Source organism: Nothobranchius furzeri, chromosome 15 (assembly GCF_043380555.1).
Source record: "Nothobranchius furzeri strain GRZ-AD chromosome 15, NfurGRZ-RIMD1, whole genome shotgun sequence".
NCBI lineage: Eukaryota > Metazoa > Chordata > Actinopteri > Cyprinodontiformes > Nothobranchiidae > Nothobranchius > Nothobranchius furzeri.
In genome coordinates, this window is record NC_091755.1 from 44233068 (window position 1) to 44256681 (window position 23614).

At 39.3% G+C, this 23614-nt stretch overlaps 1 protein-coding gene across 1 annotated transcript in view; it reads right to left on the reverse strand.

Moving 5' to 3' along the window:
- plagl2 (pleiomorphic adenoma gene-like 2) overlaps window positions 1-22881 on the reverse strand; it is an 82640-nt gene extending 59759 nt beyond the window's left edge. The window contains exon 1 of the mRNA XM_015961621.3: window positions 22695-22881. The gene's annotated coding sequence lies outside the window, so the exon portion shown is untranslated. The remainder of the gene's footprint in view (window positions 1-22694) is intronic.
- Between the last annotated feature and the right edge of the window lie 733 nt (window positions 22882-23614).

The following is a 23614-nucleotide window of genomic DNA, read 5'->3' on the forward strand; positions in this document are numbered from 1 at the left end:
ATCGTGCAGCCCTAGAACATAAGGTGTAAGCAGTTCTGACAGGTATGCTGGTGCTCCATCGTGTAGGGCTTTAAAACAGAGTCAGCAGCTTGAACTGTACACAGAATGTGACGGGGAGCCAATGGAGGCGTGCAAGGACCGGTGTGATGTGGCTACGTCTGTATGTATTTGTTAGCAGCTGCATTCTGGACAACCTGTAGCCGATTTAAGCCGAGTTGGGAATGCCAGTGAGGAGCGCGTTTGCACAGTCTAATGGGGAGGTAATAAATGCATGAATAACTGACTCCAAATGCCGCCGCTTCAGAATTGGTTTCAGATGAGCTAGACGACCTCGTGGTCAAAAAAGATGGACTCAGGTTTTAGTTGATAGAAAGTTAGCAGCTAGCCAGTCCTTTCCGTCTTCCATGCATGCCGAGAGACGAGTTGTTTGATAAGCTATCATCTGGTCTTTATTACTAGATGGCACGTAGCTGATCACACTTCAGACTAGAAGCTAATGAGGGCATATTAGAGCATCCTGCTGCAGCAAGCTAAACTTTAATGAATGACCCGATTAGTCGACTACTAACATAGTCGTTTGTGGCAGCCCTAGTGCCCGGTATGTACATGTAGCTCTGGCTTCTCTGTCTGGTTTAAGCTGAAGACATCTTAGCTCTGTGTTAGCTTGCTGGCTAACAGCTGTAAATTGTGTGACCTTACTGTGTTGTTTTGGTACAAGAAACAATCTCAATCTCAGGATTAATTTAAAAAGTCATGATTTATGTCTCCCGATCCTGATCCTTTTATAATGAGATCAGGCCCGATTTCCGATCACCTGATTGGATCGGAGCATCCCTAGTTCCCAGTATCCCAACAAAAGAATCTGAGTATTTTAGGAGATGCAGAAATGTTTTCAGGACATTTTGTGATTCCCAAAAGGCAACAGAAAACATCTTAAACGTTCTTGAACAAGAAACCGTCTTTACCCTCAGTGATGTATCAGACCTAAAAAAGTTCAGCGTTCCGAACTCCATGACTCGGGTTTCCATTCACGTCCATTTATTTCTGTAGCACTTTAAACAAAAGCAGCTAATCGTAGCACGGGCTGGTAATAAATGATGCCTTCTGTTTACAATAAAGTGGATAAAACTGAGCAGTGAATGTGTTCATACGGGACACATTTTGTCACATAGCCAAGCTATGTGCAGACATCAGAGTGAAGCCCAGAATATGAGCCGGCCTAAGCAGAATCCTTTATTTTAGCCTTGTTTACAGGACAATAAAACACAGCTCCTATTCTTGCTGTCAGGAGGTAACCATTAGGGCTTTTCTGGTTGCACATTTGTGACAGCAACATTACACACGTGTGGAAACCATCACTGGTCCGAACTAAAGGAAGTCAGGGCTTTGTAAGCAGTCTGACGTTTCCTAGACGAGTTAACCACTACATACATGTAAGTAAAGCCCCTTGATGCTGCCCAGAGCTTTGACCCCTCGCCAGGCTAAGCATCACTTATTTTTATTTTTAAATCTTTTATTTCATTCAAAATGTATAAAATAAACAAAAACAAATACAACATACAGTAACATAAAAATCTTTTAATTTCTGCCCCTTTTTACGAAATAAAATTATCCGCCAAACAAACACAATATGACCTCAGTCACTTTCTAATATTTTCATGTCTAATCTTTGACATTATAATTCTCCTTTTCATAATTACTAAATGCATTAGATTTTATACATTTTTTAAATATTGCAAGTGAAGTTGATTCTTTAAATTCCTTGTTAACGGCGTTCCACAATCTTACACCATCTACAGAAATGTTACCTTCCCTCTCTCTGGTTCTGAATCTAGGTTTCTTAAAGACATCAGTTCCTTTTAACATGTACCCACTTACTCTCTTATGAAACATCTTCTGAATATTAGTTGGTAGATTACTCGTATACGCTCTGTACATTATTTGCAATATTTTCCACTCGACCAAGTCAGGAAATTTCAGTATTTTGTATCTAATAAATAATTGATTAGTGTGATCTCTATAGTTACTGTTATTAATGATTCTCAATGCTCTTTTTTGCAAAATGAACAACGGTTGTGTAAAAGTTTTGCAAGTGGCTCCCCAAATTTCTAAACAATAAAATAAATATGGTTCAATCAGTGAGTGATACGATGTTAACAACCCCGATACTTGACTCTATATAATACCCCTATGGCGATTTTCCCCTTTATATAACCTACATGTGGTTTCCACGTGAGACTCTCATCGAACATGACTCCAAGAAATTTGGTTTCTTTTACTCTCTGAATTTCCATTCCATCTATCATTACAGATACGTCACAGCTTCTTCTGTTATTAAACTGTATAAAGTTTGTTTTGTTCAGGTTCAGTGACAGTCTATTTATATCAAACCATTTTTTTTACTTTAATCAATTCACTGTTCATTTTAAATAGTTAAGGCACAAAATTAACATTTATAAAGTTGTAATGAAAATAGGTCTTTATTAAAGGGACAGTGTGTAGTTATTACTGTTAATAATGTTGTTGATATGATATTTTGATATGTTTGTTTTTATCATGTTTTTTCTTTTTGATGAACTCTCATCTTACTTTTAGCATTTTAGGAAACTTCTGTTGGTTTTGGCTCGTTTAGCGCTTTGGCCAGCTTTTATGCTGTTGTAAAATGCTATATAACTAAAGTTGACTCGACTTAATCTCTGGAGATATTCATCAAAATGCTGTTGGAAATGAATTAAATGATGCCCAGTTGTTGAAAAAGGTTGGCGGTTTCACTACATATAACCATAAAAATCTGTTGTAAAATACATGGGAGCGGGTCCAAGTCTCTGGGTGACACCATATTAGACGCCATGTTTCCTTCTACGGGAGCCCTTGAGGACAAAACACACTTACTGATTTGTAACAAGCGGTTACAAAACTTTCACCATTAGTAAGTGTTGTTTTACACATTTACCTCTTTGCTTGCTAACAGTGATGAAAGCGAGTCTGATGTGTTTGTGCCAGGGATTTTTCACCCCAATGGCCATCCATTGGTAAGGTCTTCAACACAAACACAGTGCACTAATAAAATTAAACGAGTGTTATGAAATAACTTAAGGCACTTTCGCACTAGCATCAGCTCCACTCCGCCTGGACCTGGTTGGGAGCGTTCTCATTTAGGTTTCCTTGGATTTTCCTGTGCACAACCGGACATCTTTTCAGCCCTTTTCCAAAGTAGATCTGCCTGGATCCGTAAAGGGCTGACAAACCCACTGCTGGCTGATTGGCCGACTCAAAATTACGCCTACCATTAGGGAGAGCCTCTGATTGGCAGATTGAATCAACCTGCAGTGGAGTCACGCATACACGATTCATTATCATTCTGGATGCTGTGGAGTTAACGAGCCTCGCACTGAAGCCGGTTTTCTCTGCTGTGAGGAGCGCGCGCGCACACACACACACACACACACACACACAGTGCTGCCACACAAAGCAAAGCAGGATGCTAAATTGGAGTTAGAGTCTCCAAAAGTAAGACTGCTTAGGCCGCTTTTGTTTAGTAATGAGACATCACAGACTTCTCCGTGCTCTTCTGCCCCGCCCATGTGCTCAGAGATGCGCTCATTACATCACAGAACACAGACCGCCCATGTGCTCAATCACGTCCGCTTCCTACGACGGTGTGGAACAAACGCAGCCAGACTGCGGTGGAGTGGAGCTGATGCTAGTGTTGCTTAATAACAAGTAGCTTAATGAGCGTTCCCGTTTTTCCTGCTGCAGGCTGGTCAGTCACTGAAGCCTCTGAGCCAGTGATTAACATGGCACACGAAGCAATAATTGGTGGGTTCAAACGCTGCTAAAACATGAAATAGTCCTCCATACAAATTATGCAGCCTTGCTTGATCTTTCTAAATTACGTGGCTGTAACGACTTCTACTGCTATCGTTTAGTGGACTGACAATACTTGATAACCAACTAAAAGATAGAAAGAGTCAAGTATTGTCAACCTACAAAAATAAGTTTAAGTAATGGCTGACAACACCACACACAAGTCATCATTTTAAACTTCCTGACAACTTTATATTTTTTTACTAAAACACGGTGGGTTGCCCGTGGGCATCTTACCACCTGGTCTAGCAAGTTTTCCTGGGGAAATCCTGCAACACTTCCAGGAAAATATCACTAAACTTCCTAAATTGTTGCAAATGACTTCTGTTTGGAAAGTTTAGTCCCAGCTCCCCCTCTGTTTGCTAATTTGCAGAGGATCATTTTGGAAACCAACAACCCTCCATCTATTCCCTGGTCAGCGAGAGCCTAAGGTTAAGTACAAGTCTATCAGTGTGTGAGTGACGACCCCCTAAACCAACGCTGTGTTTACTGCACAGAGAAAAGCCTATTAATAAATCTGCAGCAGACAGCCTGGCGGAAGTAGCCTGGGGGCTGTAAACTCAGTCTGGAAGAGAGGCGTGGATGAAGGGCGAAACGCGGGGGGACAAATGGATGGAGCGCAGGAGCAAAAACACAAGAGGGAAGGAACTGAAGACACATAAAAGGAATGAGGAGGGATGAGGAGAAAATCCAGGAAAAAAAGGGTTTGTGTTTGTCTATGAGTGTAAACCATGGGTGCTGGCTGATGGATGGATGTAGGTTCTGAAAAGCCACAGCTGCCCCGCTCGTCCAGAAAAAAATACACAAGGAAAAGTGGAAGTATGTGGTCCATGCATTTAACATCCTCTTACCATTTCTGACCGGCAAACATGGCCGTGAGAACACCCCAAACCAGCAAGAGTGAAACGCCTTGATTTTGTGCTCAAGCACAGTAAAAAATAAAAATAATGTTTGCTTTAAATGTCTAGTAAATAATCCGCCGTTTGGGTGCTGCGCTGCACATTCTGTTTTCAATCAGCTGTTACTTATAAAAGCATCATTCTTCCCTCCGTCATGGTTGCTGCCTAAATGTAGTAAATGTGCATCAAGTTTCATTTAAGGGAACCTATAAGATGTCTTCTGTACAAAAACAGCTTCGAACCAACCAAATTCACCCCAGAAGCCAGTCCCACATCCAGGGCCGTATCAAGGCATTTGGGGACCAAGGGAAATATAGGCTTGGAGCCCCCACCACCTCACTCCCTGCTCAGATGGCCCTATAAGACGGCAGCATGCTGAGAGTACAGATTGTTGTTGCTTTTATTTAATAAACAACCATTTTAAAGCACTGTTATTATATCGGACTGTTTTTAACAGCAACCCTAGCTCAGACACCACATCACCTTCCACATACATGTCATGAGCTCACTGAGCGTCACATGACCAGATTCATACTGAAGTTGTTTTGGTGAAAGTAACTTAAAGTAATGCAAAAGTAGTGTAATGCCTTACATTTTAACATCAATAATATTGTAATGTAATGATTTACTTTAAAATGAGAGTAACAAGTAATAAATAATGCATTACAGTTTTGAAGTAACTTGCCCAACACTGGTGCTCATTATAAAGAACACCTGGCCTCGTCAGTCACCAGTAGGGGAGCTGTGGGCATAAGAAGCAGACCCAGTCAGTGTTTCTTTCCTGTGTTTCTGAAGTCAGTGTTTCCTGATCGAGCAGACGTGTGAGAACACATGTAACGACCGCTTAGAGATGGAGCGAGCTAGTGGCTAATGCTAGCGGCTAGCCGCTATAGTCCAGTATGGTGTGCTTCTTCAACGATTCCTAAATGTTTATAGACGCATCTTAATGCATCAATTAGATTCCTTTCCTCGGGTCTACCGAGCAGCCCAGCTACAAAAACCAACACGCTGCCTAAAACTTGCTCTGATTGGTTCATGGCTGTTGTGCCGACAGAAGCGGACTAGCAAATAGCGTGACTCGGCTGAAAAAAACAAAAACAAATATGTGCGTCGTTAAGAAATAATGGCACCCTAACCCTGGTGATGGAACGCAAATAGACGGTTCTATGATCTCTGAGCTTTGATAGATTGTCATCACATAAAAATCCTTAATCTTCTATCGTCCAATCACACGGCCCTAAAAGGAACCCATCTGTAAATTTTGCATTTCTGAATGGTTTGACAAAAGTGTTTACTTTATCTACAGTTATGGTTGAATCCTTTATTGCAATACATCATTGGAATTGCAATGTTCCTAGCTTTTATATTATGTATAACATATATATATGCACATAGAACAGTGTTGCTAAAAAGATGCTGATTTGACATGGAAATTTGGAACATCAAGCCAGGGAATTCACGGCCAACCAAAAATATTGCTCATTAAAAAAAGATCGGCAAAGGGCTTGGCCTATTACCACTGGTCGAATAATTCATTGAATTTCCCAGCGTTTGTACCTGATCTGCTTAACAGCCTAAAAAAAACAGCCGATTCCAGACACATTATTAGCATATTAAGCGCCTCGTGATTTTTTATCTTGAGAGGCGCTATAGAAATGATACTTTCTTCTTCTTCTTCATATAACATAGATTTGATGCTCCCAACGCCGTACAGCCTTTTCAAGAAAATAAATATTAAAAATGCTAAACATTGTCAACAGTGTCAGGTGGTTGACATTTTGAAATAAGAATTGATAAGCCAAGTTATAGCTGGACCATAGTTATAGTAGAAAAGGATCCTTTTAAACACTTGGCTGAACACTAATTGCAGATGATGTGACTCATTAATGTCAGGGTTCCATGAAATGTTCTGAATAAACAGAATTTTAACAAATGTAGAACAACCTTTTTTAGAGAAATGTAGATTATTTATTTATTGGTAATAAATAAATAAATAAATATAGATTAGCTCTGACCAGAAGGACGAGATAACAATTAGTCAGAGTGGAACCAGCACCTAGAGCACATTTCTGAATAATTACAGCACTTTGTAAACACTACGTTATAAAGTTCCATCTGTCAAATATGCATTGCAAGGGTTTCTGAAAGAAATATAGAATTAAAAGACGTACTGCCCCTGGGCGGCTATGGCTACTTCGTAGCTTACCATCTCTAGCATTGTGTAAATGTGAGTGAGCCTAAAAAGCTTCATAAAAATCAAATCCATTATTATTATTATTATTTTTAATTATTATTATTATTATTATTATTATTATTAATTTTTTATTATTATAACTATCAATATTATTACTATTATTATTATTATTATTATTATAACTATCAATATTATTACTATTATTATTCTAACAATTACCATTACCACTATAATTTGAATATCATCATCATCATCATTATTATTATTATTACCATTATTGTTTGAATGCTGTTAAGCATGTGAGACATCAAATCGATTGGCTTGGCCTAAGGAATCCATCCATCCACATATAAATCCATACATGCTTCTATCCATCCATCCAATAAACCATCTAACATCCATCCGTTATTTCATTCATACAACCATTCATCCATCCCATATCAAGTCTGAACAAATGTTAATCTATCAGTTTCAGATATCAGTAAATGTTTCTAAATTCACACTTCAGCCAATTGTACAAATGTACCCGTTAAACTGTTCTCATTCAAATGCCAGCTGTTTAACATTCAACCTTTGAGTTTTTAATCAATGTTCAAAGATTAAAATTTTCTGCTGTTTAGCATTTTTTGTCCATTCTTCACCTATATTCTGAGCTTTATTACACTTGTTGGTGATTTTTGCTTCTAAATATTTAAATTCATTCAGCTCATTTTAAGTTTTGCTTAGTTTCAGCTTCACTTCAGCTATTCAGCAGCTTCAGCAATCCGTTTCTGAATTTAGCATATGATGCTAATTTCACAGTTCAGCTAAAAGTAAATATTAAACTGTTAAACTAGTCCTACTGAAATAACAGGTGTTTAGACATTTTAGCTGTCCAGTTTTTATACAATGTTCACAGATTTCAGTTTTGTGCCATTTAGGATTATTTTTCTCTATTATATTCATTTACTTTTTGTGCTTTATTTGCTTGTTGCTTTTTGCTTCTACATCTTTCAATACATTCAGCTCGTTTTGACAGTTTAAGTTATCCAGCATTCAAACAGCATTTCTGCAAGAAATGCAAATTTTTCTAGTTAGAATTATTATCATTATCATTATTATTATAACTATTACCATTACCACTATAATTACAATATCATTATTATTATCATAAATATTATTATAATTATAATCGTTATTATTATTGTTAATATTATTAATATTACTATAATAATAATAATAATAACTATTACCATTACCACTATAATTAGAATATCATAATTATTATTATAATCTTAATTGTTATTATTATTGTTGTTATTAATATTATTATTAATATTACTATTAATATTAATGTTGTTACTATTATTATTATTATCATCATCATTATTATTATTATTATAACATTACCATTACCACTATCATTAGAATATCATTATTATCATCATCAGAATTATTATTATTATCAGAATAATTATTATAATCATAATTAATATTATTATTGTTGTTATTAATATTATTAATATTACTATTACTATTAATATTATTACTATTATTATTATTATCATCATTATTATTATTATTATAACTATTACCATTACCAGTATCATTAGAATATCATTATTATCATCATCAGAATTATTATTATCAGAATAATTATTATATTCATAATAAATATGATTATTATTGTTGTTATTAATATTATTAATATTATTACTATTAATATTACTATTATTACTATTATTATTATCATCATCATCATCATCATTATTATTACTATTACCATTACCACTATAATCAGAGTATTATTATTGTCATCATCAGAATTATTATTATCATTATCATAATTGTTAGTATCAATATTATCATAACTGTTATTATTATTATTATTATTATTATTATTATTAATAATATTACTATTAGCAGTATAATTAGAATATCATTATTATCACCATCATAAGTATTACTATAATCATTATAATGATCATTATTAATATTATTATTATTACCATCAACAGTATAATTAGAATATCATTATTATTATCATCATCATTAATATTATTATCATTAGCATAAGTGTTGTTATTATTATTATTGTTGTTATAATTATTATTCTCAACATTGTTATTATTATCATTATTGTCATAATTATCAATATTATTATTATTATTACCATTAGCAGTATAATTAGAATATCATTATTATCATCATCATAATTATTATTATCATTATCATAATCGTTATAATCATTATCATTATTATCATAACTGTTATTATTATTCTTATTACTATTAGCAGTATAATTAGAATATCATTATTATTATCATCATCATTAATATTATTATCATTAGCATAAGTGTTGTTATTATTATTATTGTTGTTATAATTATTATTCTCAACATTGTTATTATTATCATTATTGTCATAATTATCAATATTATTATTATTATTACCATTAGCAGTATAATTAGAATATCATTATTATCATCATCATAATTATTATTATCATTATCATAATCGTTATAATCATTATCATTATTATCATAACTGTTATTATTATTCTTATTACTATTAGCAGTATAATTAGAATATCATTATTATCACCATCATAATTATTATTATCATCGTTATAATGATCATTATTAATATTATTATTATTACCATCAACAGTATAATAAGAATATCATTATGATCATCATCATCATTATTATTATTATCATTATCATAAGTGTTGTTACTATTATTATTATTATTATTATTATTATCATCGTTATAATTATTATTCTCAATATTTTTATTATTATCATTATTATTGTCATAATTATCATTATTATTATTATTATTATTACCATTAGCAGTATAATTAGAATATCATTATTATCATCATCATAATTATTATTATTATCATTATCATAATCGTTATAATCATTATCATTATTATCATAACTGTTATTATTATTCTTATTATTATTACTATTAGCAGTATAATTAGAATATCATTATTATCACCATCATAATTATTATTATCATCGTTATAATGATCATTATTAATATTATTATTATTACCATCAACAGTATAATAAGAATATCATTATGATCATCATCATTATTATTATCATTATCATAAGTGTTATTATTATTATTATTATCGTTATAATTATTGTTCTCAATATTTTTATTATTATCATTATTAATGTCATAATTATCATTATTATTATTATTATTATTACCATTAGCAATATAATTAGAATATCATTATTCTCATCATCATAATTATATTATCATGATCATTATTATTAGCATAATTATTATTGTTATCATAATTATTATTATTATCATGGTTATAATGATCATTATTATCAATATCATTATCATTATTATTGTCATAATTTTTATTATTATTATCATTACCATTATTATCATCATCATATTTATTATTATTATTATCATCATCATAAATGATAAATGAGCCGCACTTGTATAGCACCTCTCAGAGTACGGACTCCAAAGCGCTTTACACTACAGTGTATCATTCATCCATTCACACACACATTCACACACTGATGATGATGAGCTACGATGTAGCCACAGCTGCCCTGGGACGCACTGGCAGAGGCGAGGCTGCCGAGCACAGGCGCCACCGGTCCCTCCGACCACCACCAACAGGCAAGGTGGTTTAAGTGTCTTGCCCAAGGACACAACAGCAGAATTCTCTGTGCAGAGCCGGGATCGAACCTGCAACCTTCTGATTACTGGACAACCCGCTCAACCTGTTGAGCAGCTGCTGCCCGTAGCATAGATGATAAGTATTATCATCATTATCATGACTGTGATTATTATCATTATTTTTGTTATCATCATAATTATCATTATTATTATTATCATCATCATTATCATTATTATTGTTATCATCATTATTATCATTATTATTACTATCCTAATCATTATTATTATTATTATTATTATTATCAAAATTATCATTAATATAATAATAATAATTATTATTATTATTATTTAAAATATCATTAGTAGTAGTAGTAGTATGGACTCTAGTTTGGGGTCAATACAGATTTTTAACTATTGTAATTTATCTCAAAGAACCATAATTAACACCATTTATTTATTTCACTTTTTGATTACCTTAAATTTTTGACTCTAGAAATAAAACCTTTAGTCTTGGAACTTGGAAGAAGAGACAGTGTTAGCATGAATTAGCTTAGCAAAAGTGAACCTGGGACAATTTCTGGACAAGGATGCATTCAGGAACCCCCAAAACAATTTACAGAAGATTTTTGAATCGTCAATCCGACTGATCCCCGCGTAAAGTTTAGGGTGCATCTCTACTGACTCGGGTTGTCACGATACTAAAATTCCAAACTCGATTCGATACTTGGAAAAAAAACTCAATACTCGATTTCGATACTATTTAAAAGCACCAATTTATTGAACAAGTTTATTCAAAAAATAACATTCCTCAATTTATATTGCAAAAATTAAATGTTAAGAATTAAGTGTATAAAGTGCTTAAACCTTTCAAGTATCAGCATTTTTTAAAACGTACATACAAAAACTGGCGAAAGTTAACACTTTAAATCATGAATTGTCTCACTATATATACACTCTTTGCAGAGTGATGTTTTGCTGCTTAAACTCTGTTTAAGGTGCATTTTTGTCATAAGCTGTAATGCCATATGTTTTGTTCTGTACTTTTGAACAACTCTGTTGGTCAATAAAGGGAGAAAACTAATTTCTCCACAGTAGGACAAAGGTACATCTACCGGTAATCTTAATAAAACAGATTGGCGCACGGCAGTGACGTCATTAAAAGCGCCGGTTAGATTAGCCGCGGCTAGTCTGTTTACGCCTACAAATCCCAGACCAGACCCGCTCCAAACGAACAGGGGAATCACGTTAATGATTCCTAACAAAACCTTTCGACATTGAGATGTTTTGGTGCAGATAATGTCTTATTTCGAGGCTGCACCATTGGTGCCCGTCCGCACCCGTTATATGGATATACACTGACGGCGATTCGCCGATGGATCTAAATACCCCGGGGAATCCAAGTAGCACCAAAGTTGTCAGCGTGAGTAAACAAACGTACTGCATGCTAGAAATTAAGCCCGGGTTGCAATAAACGGGAGTTTCCTTTAAGCACATAAGCGTGAATATACAACTACGTGTCGGACTTGGTATGCTAATGAAGTTGGGCTGTGAAGCGCCTCCCAAATTCGCTGTTTATGTTTTTGTTTATTTATTTGGCAGACAAAACTTGGATCGGAGACAACTTGCGTGGGAAATTGCAATGTAGCCATGCGGCGTCTTCTTCTGTTTGTCTGGGAGGCGGAGGCTGCTTTACGGCATCTGGCTGTCGTGCGCGTCGGTGTACTTGAAGAAGGCTGTGTATAATAGTCCATAATATCGATACCACAGGGATGGAATATCTAATTTAGATACCACTTTTAGCATCGATTTTTGGGTATCGATTTTTTTGACAACACTAGTGCTGACAAACATGCTACAGCTAGCTTAGCGCACTAGAAACCCCCCTGTTACAAATACTCATTTCATGCCAAACTAACCGCAACAGCTCACCTGTAGCTCATTAATTAGATCAAAAGTCACCTGTACTCTAAACTGAGGCTGCTCAAAGAGCTATTCTCAACCAGTCGTGTTCAATTTGTTCACAACCTTCCCACAGAACCCTGCTTCCACAGAGCTGAACCTTTACACAGACAGAACCATCCAGAAAGTCCAGCAACGTCCAAACACGCCAATCTGAACAGTGCATGCAAACACGCCAGACACATGCAAAGACCCATCCCACAGCACAGGTGGCAGCTCCTGCAGTATATAAGCTTCTGCAGGGAAAAACATCCATTCTAGCATGAACCCAGTGTCCCCACACCCCCATCCTAGCTCTGCCTCTGGAAGGTGAAGAAGTACAAAGAAAGGGATCAGAGCTTTTCCGATTCTTCCCTGGTTATTAACCACCATTTGTCCCCTCGGAGCGCTGTCCCATTAACCCAACTGATGCTCTTTTCTTATGGAAATCAGCCTGCTGTTGCTGCAGCCGCCTCTGCCGCTGCCCGCTGGAGTGCAAAGGATTGTGGGGGATTTGAACAGGAGAAGACCTCCCTCCGAGTCCAAAATCAGGAGCTCAGACCCACATTTCTCACAAACAAGTACGCGCGCGCGCGTGTGTGTGTGTGTGTGTGTGTGTGTGTGTGTGTGTGTGTGTGTGTGTGTGTGTGTGTGTGTGTGAGAGAGAGAGAGAGAGAGAGAGAGAGAGAGAGAGAGAGAGAGAGAATTCTTGCAGGCGAACACACTCGTTTAATCACAAAGTCAAACATAAAACGTGCTGACTGCCGACCACAGGGGTATGGAAGTAATGTACGGCGATGCTCGGACGTTAATGAGAAGAAGCTGGCTCAGCGGACCCGAGAAGAGAAAGTTTTCTGGGGAGCAGCGCGGTTAGGAATGCTCGGGAATAACAAGAATCATCAGGAGTTTAAGATTGCTCAGAAAACCTTCAGGAGGGGAAGAAATGCTTGTCCTGCTAATCCTTCAGCCATCGAAGAGATTTGTCAGAAGATAAAAACTTTCAGAGGATTCATAAGTTTTGCTTTGAAGACATTTGTTAAATGATCTGAACTAATCTGTCTGCATCTAAAACCAGCAGAACAACAACTTCCTGACACACTCATCCAAATGTTTAAGAAATGAAATCTGCCAAAGCCTGCAGGCAGATCCATCTCCAGCTGGGTGGTTCTGGTGAGAGAGCAGCAAACATCAACACATGAGTCTCAACTTGCACAGCAATCGGCACAAACACCAGCTTTGTCTCGTGACATCCTCACTTCCATTTCCTTATTATGTAGCTGGAGGCACGAAGGCTTGAAAGAGCTGCAGAATCCCACCTGAGACCATCTCGGTTCTCCGGAAGTAAACCAGGGTCACTAGGACAGGTGTGTTATTTGGGCCGTAGATTCGATATGAAAGTCAAAATGATTCAACTCTTTTCATTCCTTAAAGCTCCAGTGTGTAATATTTTACCTGTTTACTATAAATCCTGTTTCCAGTTCACAAACTTCTCCTTTTCACTAATGTTTCTCACCAACATCAATTCTAAATATTCCTCTCAGCTGTAAAGTTTACATTTTAAATACATAAACTGTGGTCGACACTCCGTGGTCATCCACCATCTTGAAATACAGTAGCTGTTGAGGGACATACGAGCTCCACGTTATCGTTTGGACTATGACTGTAACCTGAAAGAACCAGCAGAGGGCAGCGGTGCGCCCTGGAAGCATGGAGTCTGCTAATTCAACTAAGTAGTAGAAAAGAATAGCTACCCGTCTCTCCCAACACGCTCCAGCGCTCATCCGCTAGCCAGTGGCTAAATCAGCGTTGTTTACTTTATCTCGACACATTACTAACGGCGATGTGTGATACTGTGACACTTCGACACAGTGGGCTTCTCAAACGTTACCTTTAGACTTAGGTCTCCTTTTTCTGGTAATCCTTGTGAGTTTACACACAGCGTGTCTGCGGCTCTAGCACTGGCTAAGTAGTAGCTTGTGACATCCATCTCCACCACGCCAGCCATGAGCCACAGCAGAAGTAGTAGCAGTAGTAGTGGCAGTAGTAGTAGCAGTAGCAGTAGTAGTGGCAGTAGTAGCAGTAGTAGTAGCAGTAGTAGTGGCAGTAGTAGCAGTAGTAGTAGTGGCAGTAGTAGCAGTAGTAGTAGCAGTAGTAGTGGCAGTAGTAGCAGTAGTAGTAGTGGCAGTAGTAGCAGTAGTAGTAGCAGTAGTAGTAGCAGTAATAGTAGCAGTAGTAGTAGCAGTAATAGTAGCAGTAGTAGCAGCAGTAGTAGTGGCAGTAGTAGCAGTAGCAGCAGTAGTAGCAGTAGTAGTAGCAGTACTAGCAGCAGTAGTGGCAGTAGTAGCAGTAGTAGTGGCAGTAGTAGTAGTAGTAGCAGTAGTAGTGGCAGTAGTAGCAGTAGTAGTAGCAGTAGTAGTGGCAGTAGTAGCAGTAGTAGTAGTGGCAGTAGTAGCAGTAGTAGTAGTGGCAGTAGTAGCAGTAGTAGTAGCAGTAGTAGTAGCAGTAATAGTAGCAGTAGTAGTAGCAGTAATAGTAGCAGTAGTAGCAGCAGTAGTAGTGGCAGTAGTAGCAGTAGCAGCAGTAGTAGCAGTACTAGCAGCAGTAGTGGCAGTAGTAGCAGCAGTAATGGCAGTAGTAGCAGTAGTAGTAGCAGTACTAGCAGTAGTAGTAGCAGTAGTAGCGGCAGTAGTAGCAGTAGCGGCAGTAGTAGCAGCAGTAGCAGTAGTACTAGCAGCAGTAGTGGCAGTAGTAGCAGCAGTAATGGCAGTAGTAGCAGTAGTAGTAGCAGTACTAGCAGTAGTAGTAGCAGTAGTAGCGGCAGTAGTAGCAGTAGCGGCAGTAGTAGCAGCAGTAGCAGTAGTACTAGTAGCAGTAGTAGTGGCAGTAGTAGCAGTAGTTGGCAGTAGCAGTAGTAGTAGAAGTAGTGGCAGTAGCAGCAGTAGTATAGTAGTAGCAGTAGTACAGTAGTAGCAGTAGTGGTAGTAGTAGCAGCAGTAGTAGCAGCAGTAGTAGTAGCAGTAGTAACAGCAGTAGTAGTAGCAGTAGTAACAGCAGTAGTAGTAGCAGTAGTAACAGCAGCAGCAGTAGTAGCAGTAGTATAACAGTAGCAGCAGTAGTATAGCAGTAGAATAGTAATAGCAGTTGCAGCAGTAGTAGCAGTAGTAGTATAGTTGTAGCAGTAGCAGTATAGTAGTAGCAGTTGTAGCAGTAGTATAGCAGTAGCAGCAGTAGTATAGCAGTAGTATAGTAATAGCAGTTGCAGCAGTAGTAGCAGTAGTAGTATAGTTGTAGCAGTAGCAGTATAGTAGTAGCAGTTGTAGCAGTAGTAGTAGCAGTTGCAGCAGTAGTAGCAGTAGTAGTATAGTTTCAGCAGTAGTAGCAGTAGTATAAATGGTAAATGGTAAATGGCCTGTATTTGATATAGCGCCTTCTAGAGTCCTGGAACCCCCCAAGGCGCTTTACAACACAATCAGTCATTCACCCATTCACACACACATTCACACACTGGTGGGGATGAGCTACAATGTAGCCAAAGCTGCCCTGGGGCGCACTGACAGAGGCGAGGCTGCCGAGCACTGGCGCCACCAGTCCCTCCGACCACCACCAGCAGGCAACGTGGGTTAAGTGTCTTGCCCAAGGACACAACGACAGCGACAGACTGAGCGGGACTCGAACCTGCAACCTTCCGATTACGGGGCGAGCACTTAACTCCTGTGCCACCATCGGTTAGGGTTAGGGTAGTAGTAGCAGTAGCAGTAGTAGTATAGTAGTAGCAGTAGTAGCAGTAGTATAGTAGTAGCAGTAGTAGTAGTAGCAGTAGTATAGCAGTTGCAGTAGTATAGTAGTAGCAGTAGTATAGTAATAGCAGTTGCGGCATTAGTAGTATAGTAGCAGCAGTAGTAGCGGTAGCAGTAGTAGTAGCAGTTGCAGCAGTAGTAGCAGTAGTATAGCAGTAGCAGTAGAATAGTAATAGCAGTTGCAGCAGTAGTAGTATAGTAGTAGCAGTAGCAGCAGTAGTATAGTCGTAGCAGTAGTAGTAGTAGTATAGTCGTAGCAGTAGTAGTAGTATAGTCGTAGCAGTAGTAGTAGTATAGTAGTAGCAGTAGTATAGTAATAGCAGTTGCAGCAGTAGCAGTAGTATAGTCGTAGCAGTAGTAGTAGTATAGTCGTAGCAGTAGCAGTAGTATAGTAGTAGCAGTAGTGGCAGTAGCAGTAGTAGTAGTAGTAGCAGCAGTAGTAGTATAGTAGTAGCAATGGTATAGTAGTAAAAGTAGTAGCAGTAGTATAGTAGTAGCAGTAGTAGTAGCAGCAGCAGTAGCAGTATTATAGCAGTAGCAGTAGTATAGTAGTAGCAGTAGTAATAGCAGTTGCAGCAGTAGTAGCAGTAGTAGTATAGTTGCAGCAGTAGTAGCAGTAGTAGCAGGAGTATAGTAGTAGCAGTAGTAGCAGTAGCAGCAGTATAGTTGCAGTAGTATAGTAGTAGCAGTAGTAGTATAGTAGTTTAGTAGTAGCAGTAGCAGCAGTATAGTTGCAGTAGTATAGTAGTAGTAGTAGTAGTATAGTTGCAGTAGTATAGTAGTAGCAGTAGTAGTAGTATAGTTGCAGTAGTGTAGTAGTAGTAGTATAGTTGCAGTAGTATAGTTGTATAGTAGTAGCAGTAGCAGCAGTATAGTTGCAGTAGTATAGTAGTAGCAGTAGTAGTAGTATAGTTGCAGTAGTATAGTAGTAGCAGTAGTAGTAGTAGTATAGTTGCAGTAGTATAGTAGTAGCAGTAGTAGTAGTATAGTTGCAGTAGTATAGTAGTATAGTAGAAGCAGTAGTAGCAGTAGCAGCAGTATAATTGCAGTAGTATAGTAGTAGCAGTAGTAGTAGTATAGTTGCAGTAGTATAGTAGTAGCAGTAGCAGCAGTATAGTTTCAGTGGTATAGTAGTAGCAGTAGTAGTAGTATAGTTGCAGTAGTATAGTAGTATAGTAGTAGCAGTAGTAGTAGTAGTATAGTTGCAGTAGTATAGTAGTAGCAGTAGCAGCAGTATAGTTGCAGTAGTATAGCAGTAGTAGTAGTATAGTTGCAGTAGTATAGTAGTAGCAGTAGTAGTAGTATAGTTGCAGTAGTATAGTAGTAGCAGTAGCAGCAGTATAGTTGCAGTAGTATAGTAGTAGCAGTAGTATAGTTGCAGTAGTATAGTAGTAGCAGTAGCAGCAGTATAGTTGCAGTAGTATAGTAGTAGCAGTAGTAGTAGTATAGTTGCAGTAGTATAGTAGTATAGTAGTAGTATAGTTGCAGTAGTATAGTAGTAGCAGTAGTATAGTTGCGGTAGTATAGTGGTAGCAGTAGTAGTAGTATAGTTGCAGTATTATAGTAGTAGCAGTAGTAGCAGTATAGTTGCAGTAGTATAGTAGTAGCAGTAGTATAGTTGCAGTAGTATAGTAGTAGCAGTAGTATAGTTGCAGTAGTATAGTAGTGCAGTAGTAGCAGTAGCAGCAGTATAGTTGCAGTAGTATAGTAGTAGCAGTAGTAGTAGTATAGTTGCAGTAGTATAGTAGTGCAGTAGTAGCAGTATAGTTGCAGTAGTATAGTAGTAGCAGTAGTAGTAGTATAGTTGCAGTATTATAGTAGTAGCAGTAGTAGCAGTTTAGTTGCAGTAGTATAGTAGTAGCAGCAGTATAGTTGCAGTAGTATAGTAGTAGCAGTAGTAGTAGTATAGTAGTAGCAGTAGTAGTAGTATAGTTGCAGTAGTATAGTAGTAGCAGTAGTAGCAGTATAGTTGCAGTAGTATAGTAGTAGCAGTAGTAGTAGTATAGTTGCAGTAGTATAGTAGTAGCAGTAGTAGTAGTATAGTTGCAGTAGTATAGTAGTAGCAGTAGTAGTAGTATAGTTGCAGTAGTATAGTAGTAGCAGTAGTAGCAGTATAGTTGCAGTAGTATAGTAGTAGCAGTAGTAGTAGTATAGTTGCAGTATTATAGTAGTAGCAGTAGTAGCAGTATTATAGTAGTAGCAGCAGTATAGTTGCAGTAGTATAGTAGTAGCAGTAGTAGTAGTATAGTTGCAGTAGTATAGTAGTAGCAGTAGTAGCAGTATAGTTGCAGTAGTATAGTAGTAGCAGTAGTAGTAGTATAGTTGCAGTATTATAGTAGTAGCAGTAGTAGCAGTATAGTTGCAGTAGTATAGTAGTAGCAGCAGTATAGTTGCAGTAGTATAGTAGTAGCAGTAGTAGTAGTATAGTAGTAGCAGTAGTAGTAGTATAGTTGCAGTAGTATAGTAGTAGCAGTAGCAGCAGTATAGTTGCAGTAGTATAGTAGTAGCAGTAGTAGTAGTATAGTAGTAGCAGTAGTAGCAGTATAGTTGCAGTAGTATAGTAGTAGCAGTAGCAGCAGTATAGTTGCAGTAGTATAGTAGTAGCAGTAGTAGTAGTATAGTTGCAGTAGTATAGTAGTAGCTTTAGTAGCAGTAGTAGATCTATTGTCTAGTGAACTTCCACAACCTGCTGCATAATAATCATGTCATTATTTTCTACACACTGAACAAACGTTGGATTATCTCCTCACTGCCGGTGTTGGTAAGCTACCACTTAAGCCTAGTTTATACGTCTCCACCAGGCAGAGACGCGGACGGAGACGTTTTGTCCTCACACGTCCACCAATAAAACGCTTGCTGCGTCTTTTCACTCCTCCAGTCACGGGGAATGAAACGTTCACAGTTTAGAGTTTCTCCACGAGGTATTCTTCAAGCTGCTCCGTGTCTGCCGCTAGATGTCCTCGTCTCTCTTTCTGCTTCTGAGGGCGCGGTGGCGGCGCGGTGGACGGCAGCGGCATCCTGACCAATCACAAGCTTGCGTTCTACGTCTCAACAGACGGATGTTTAGAAAAGAGAGCTCGACTCCGTCCGTCCTTACGAGGGCTTAGGTCCCTGTATGACGGTGTCAGAGCTTGGTCCGCAGTGCCGGCAGTAAGTCGGGCTCGTTCCCGGTGAGTTGGACTCCACCAGGGCCGCCCTTTGTCACCGACTCTGTTCAGAACCTTTATGGACAGGATTTCTAGGTGCAGCCAAGGTGTGGAGGATATCCATTTTGGTGGCCTGAGGATCAGGACTCTGCTTTTTGCAGATGATGTGGTCCTGTTGGCTTCATCAGAACGTGATCTTCAGCTTTCGCTGAAGCGGTGTGAAGTGTGAGTGTGAAGCAGTGTAAGCTCTGGGTAGTGACCGAAAGAGCGAGATCACGGATACAAGCGGCCCAAATGAGTTTTCTCCTCAGGGTGTCTGGGCTCTCCCTTAGAGATAGGGTGAGAAGCTCGGTCATCCAGGAGGGGCTCGGAGTAGACCCGCTGCTCCTCCACATCCGCTAGTTGAGGTGGCTCTGGCCTCTGATTAGGATGCCTCCTGGATGCCTTCCTGGTGAGGTTTTCTGGCCACGTCCAACCAGGAGGAGACCTAAAGGAGACCCAGGACCCGCTGGAGGGACTATGTCTCTCACCTGGCCAGGGAACGCCTCGGGATTCCCCCGGAGGAGCTGGCCCAAGTCTGGGCCTCCCTGCTGAGGCTGCTGCTCCTGTACAAATAGATTCAGTTTGATTTGGGGAATTCTTATATGAACTGATTTTTCCACCTTTTTCAACACATCACTAGTGCGGGATTGCTCTTTTACTCCGTAAATAACATTCTTGATGTTTCAGCTGTAATCTTGTTCAGCTCCGTGTGGAGGCTCTTAATCCCGTATCTCATTCACACTCTGCTGGTGATGATGATCTGCGTGGTACCCACAGCTGCCCTGGGGCCATCTGACAGCCCCGCGGACCACCAGCAGGAAAGTTACGTCATGTGTCTCCAAGGACACAACAGCACAATTCCCAGAAAGCAGCTGGAATTCAACCAGCAACCCTCTGAAGACTGGAGACTACTATACCTCCTGAGCCTGGCTGCACAACATCATCAACCCCACATGACCTCGCTGTGTTAGAAAAACATCGTCTGAATCAACTCCATACTGAACACACACACACACACCCTCGCTCCCTCTGAACAACTGTAGACGGAAGCAGGTTAAGTGTTTTAACAGATTCAGAAATTGAATCTAAATCTTCGCTCTGGCAGAATTTGCAGAATGGAAAAGCTAAATCTGTAACTGATACAGCAACTTCTAGAGTTCTAAAGCCCCCCAAGGCACTTTACAACACAGTCAGCCATTGGTCCATTCACACGCTGATGGTGATGAGCTAGCTAGGTTGTAGCAACCGCATCCCTGGGGCACGCTGAGAGGCACCACCAGACCCTCCGACAGGGGTAGGGTGCCAAAGCCAACCAGGAAGTGACACACGCTGCAGTTCCACATTTGTCCACTAGGGGCGGGCTTCAGAAAGCAGCAGACCCGCATCGACTCACATGTTAAAAATGTCAACTCCACAGCAGAAATAAACACGTCTACAGCCCGGTCCAAAACCCATTCTAGGTTTAATAGATCTACAACTCTGCGGGGGTGATTAGGTAGGGGCGTGTCTTTTCATTCACAGGTAGCAGATGAGCTGTCAGTGCTAGCACTAGCAGCTAGCCTCCTGCTCCAGAGAAGGCCTCGGCCTCACGTTTAGTGTTACAGCCTAGGAGGCCGCGCGTGCGCCACCAACCTCTGATAGCTTCAGTTAGCTTGTAGCTAAATCGGTTTAGAAGGTGATGGGCGACAACCCTCTGCCCAGAAGTTTACATCCCGCCCCCAGCTCATGGCCAAGATGGCGGTGGTGGGGTTCGCCCATTCTTGATACCGTCTGTGGGTCGAACCTGCACCTCTCAACTCTTCTGCTGCTGTCGCTCATCAAAGAGCGTCCAAAAACTTTCTAACGCCACAATTTACTCAGAAAACTTTCACTTATTCACTTTAAATCTGACTTCAAGTTTAATCTGACAGAAATATGTGGTAAAATTTTCTTTATGAAACTTTTCTGAACCCAAAAATAATTACAGAATTTAAGATGATTCAACCTTCTGGAAACCACCTTCTTCCCGTTTTATCGTCCAAAGGAGAAAACCATTCTGGTCATTTTAATGAACAACAAACAGGCCGAATGAGAAGTTCTCCAGATTCAGATTTCAGAGGAAAACCAGCCGATTCTTTTACTCAAACTGAGAATAAAACAAGTTTTTATGTGAAACGTTTAAAGTTTATTTGTGTTTGAGTCAAAAATAATAAAGAATAATTCACTTTTGGATTTTTTATTGATTTATCACAAAAGCGTTTTATGCAACTAAAATTTTAATCTGTGTTTCTGGATTATTTATCTAAAAGAAACTGAAACTTATCTAAACAACAAGAGTCATTTAAACTGATATGAAGGAATTTGGGTTTAAGAATCTGAAATGAACGAATGTCTTTATTTTTATTTAATTAGAGAATAAAATCTGAACTTATTCAGGAACCCGGAGTCGGCGCAGGTGATCAGGAGGTTTGTGGAGAATCCTGACAAACGTTTCAGTCATGCATGGACCAGAGGGCTTCCCGCAAACTGAACCCATCTTCTAACGAGCCGCAAAACGAGCCAAAAGTGCGCAGCGCAAACAGGATCTGCGCTGCGGAACATCAGCTTTAACAAGTGCAGGAAGGAATGAACCCAACAACCTTCTGCTGTTTCTCTGGTTGTTGTTTACTCTCCTGCAGGGAGAGCACTCACACGCACACGCGCACACACACACACACACACACTCACGATGACTTCACGCTTTTAACAGACCATAACCAGCATCAAAACTCTGCGCCATGTGCAGCTTTTAGCGGACTTTATCGGCTGCGTGAGAACGGCGCAGCAGGACGCTGCCTCTGCACAAACCCGATAAATCTGCTCCAGAACTCACCCGAACCTCCCAAAAGTTCTGCAAACAACATCAGAACGTCAACAGCAGGACAAAGTGCAGCGTGGGGACCGTTTTCTGCCGGGACACGAACAGCAGCAGAACACCACCCGAACCCGAACCCGAACCATCACTGACCGAATTCAAAACAATCAAGTCAAAATGCAAACTTTGGCTCGGTTCAGCGGCGGAAACAGCAGCTCGTGCGTCACAACGAGGGTTCGGATCAGACCCAGAAAGCTGCTCCAGAACCCGCATGCGCGCGCACACACGCACGCACACGCATGAAGCCACAAAAACAGCAGCGAGTTTACCCACCGAAAAGTTTCCAGCACCGCATTAGTCACTTTCACATGGAGTCCCGGTCAGCTTCCATCTCAGAACCGGACCGAAACGTGCCCTCCGTGCGCCCCCGCCGCTCTCCGGTACCGTTAGTTCCGAGGCTCGGCTGGACTTTTCCGGTGGTTTTGTGATAATTAGCGGGGATACTCGAGGCCTGAGCGCGTCTCTGCTCCGGCTGCTGCAGCTCTGGGGCGGTGAGCATTGTGGGAGTGTGACGTCACAGCACGTTCACTAACTTTTTTAGGAACCAGTCAGAAAAGCAGCCGCTCACTGGTTCTTCAGTCCTCCCAGTCACATGTTGGTTCTGACCCAGTTAACCCACCTGCAGCAGCACCACATCCGGGACACGTCTGGTGACGTTAGACCAGAAACTCGTTTAAAATAATTAAAGCAGCTTTATTACAATTAAAATCCCAATCAACCGGATCTGAATCCGTTCTCATTAAATATCTGATCAATCTGATATTTTCATAGACACTAGCCTCTATGACCTTTTTATTATCGAGTCTGACGTCACGATCAAACATTTAGTTCCGCTGAAAGTTTAAATTCAATAAAATTGTTGTTGTTGTTGTTGTTGTTGAAAGTCTAATTAACAAACATTTAACACCAGGTAAATAAAAAATACATTAACTGCTTTTGCACGAAAAGTTTAACTGTTTTCAACCTGGTGTGTGTGTGTGTGTGTGTGTGTGTGTGTGTGTGTGTGTGTGTGTGTGTGTGTGTGTGTGTGTGTGTGTGTGTGTGTGTGTGTGATTTAATTTTCTTCTCTTGAAAATGAACCCAAGCACAGTTCTGTCAGCTGTTGTTTATAAATAATTATTTTATGTTTTTACTGCTTTCATAATTTTACTGAAGCTCTGCATCAATCCGCCGCGCGGACTAAACTCCCACAT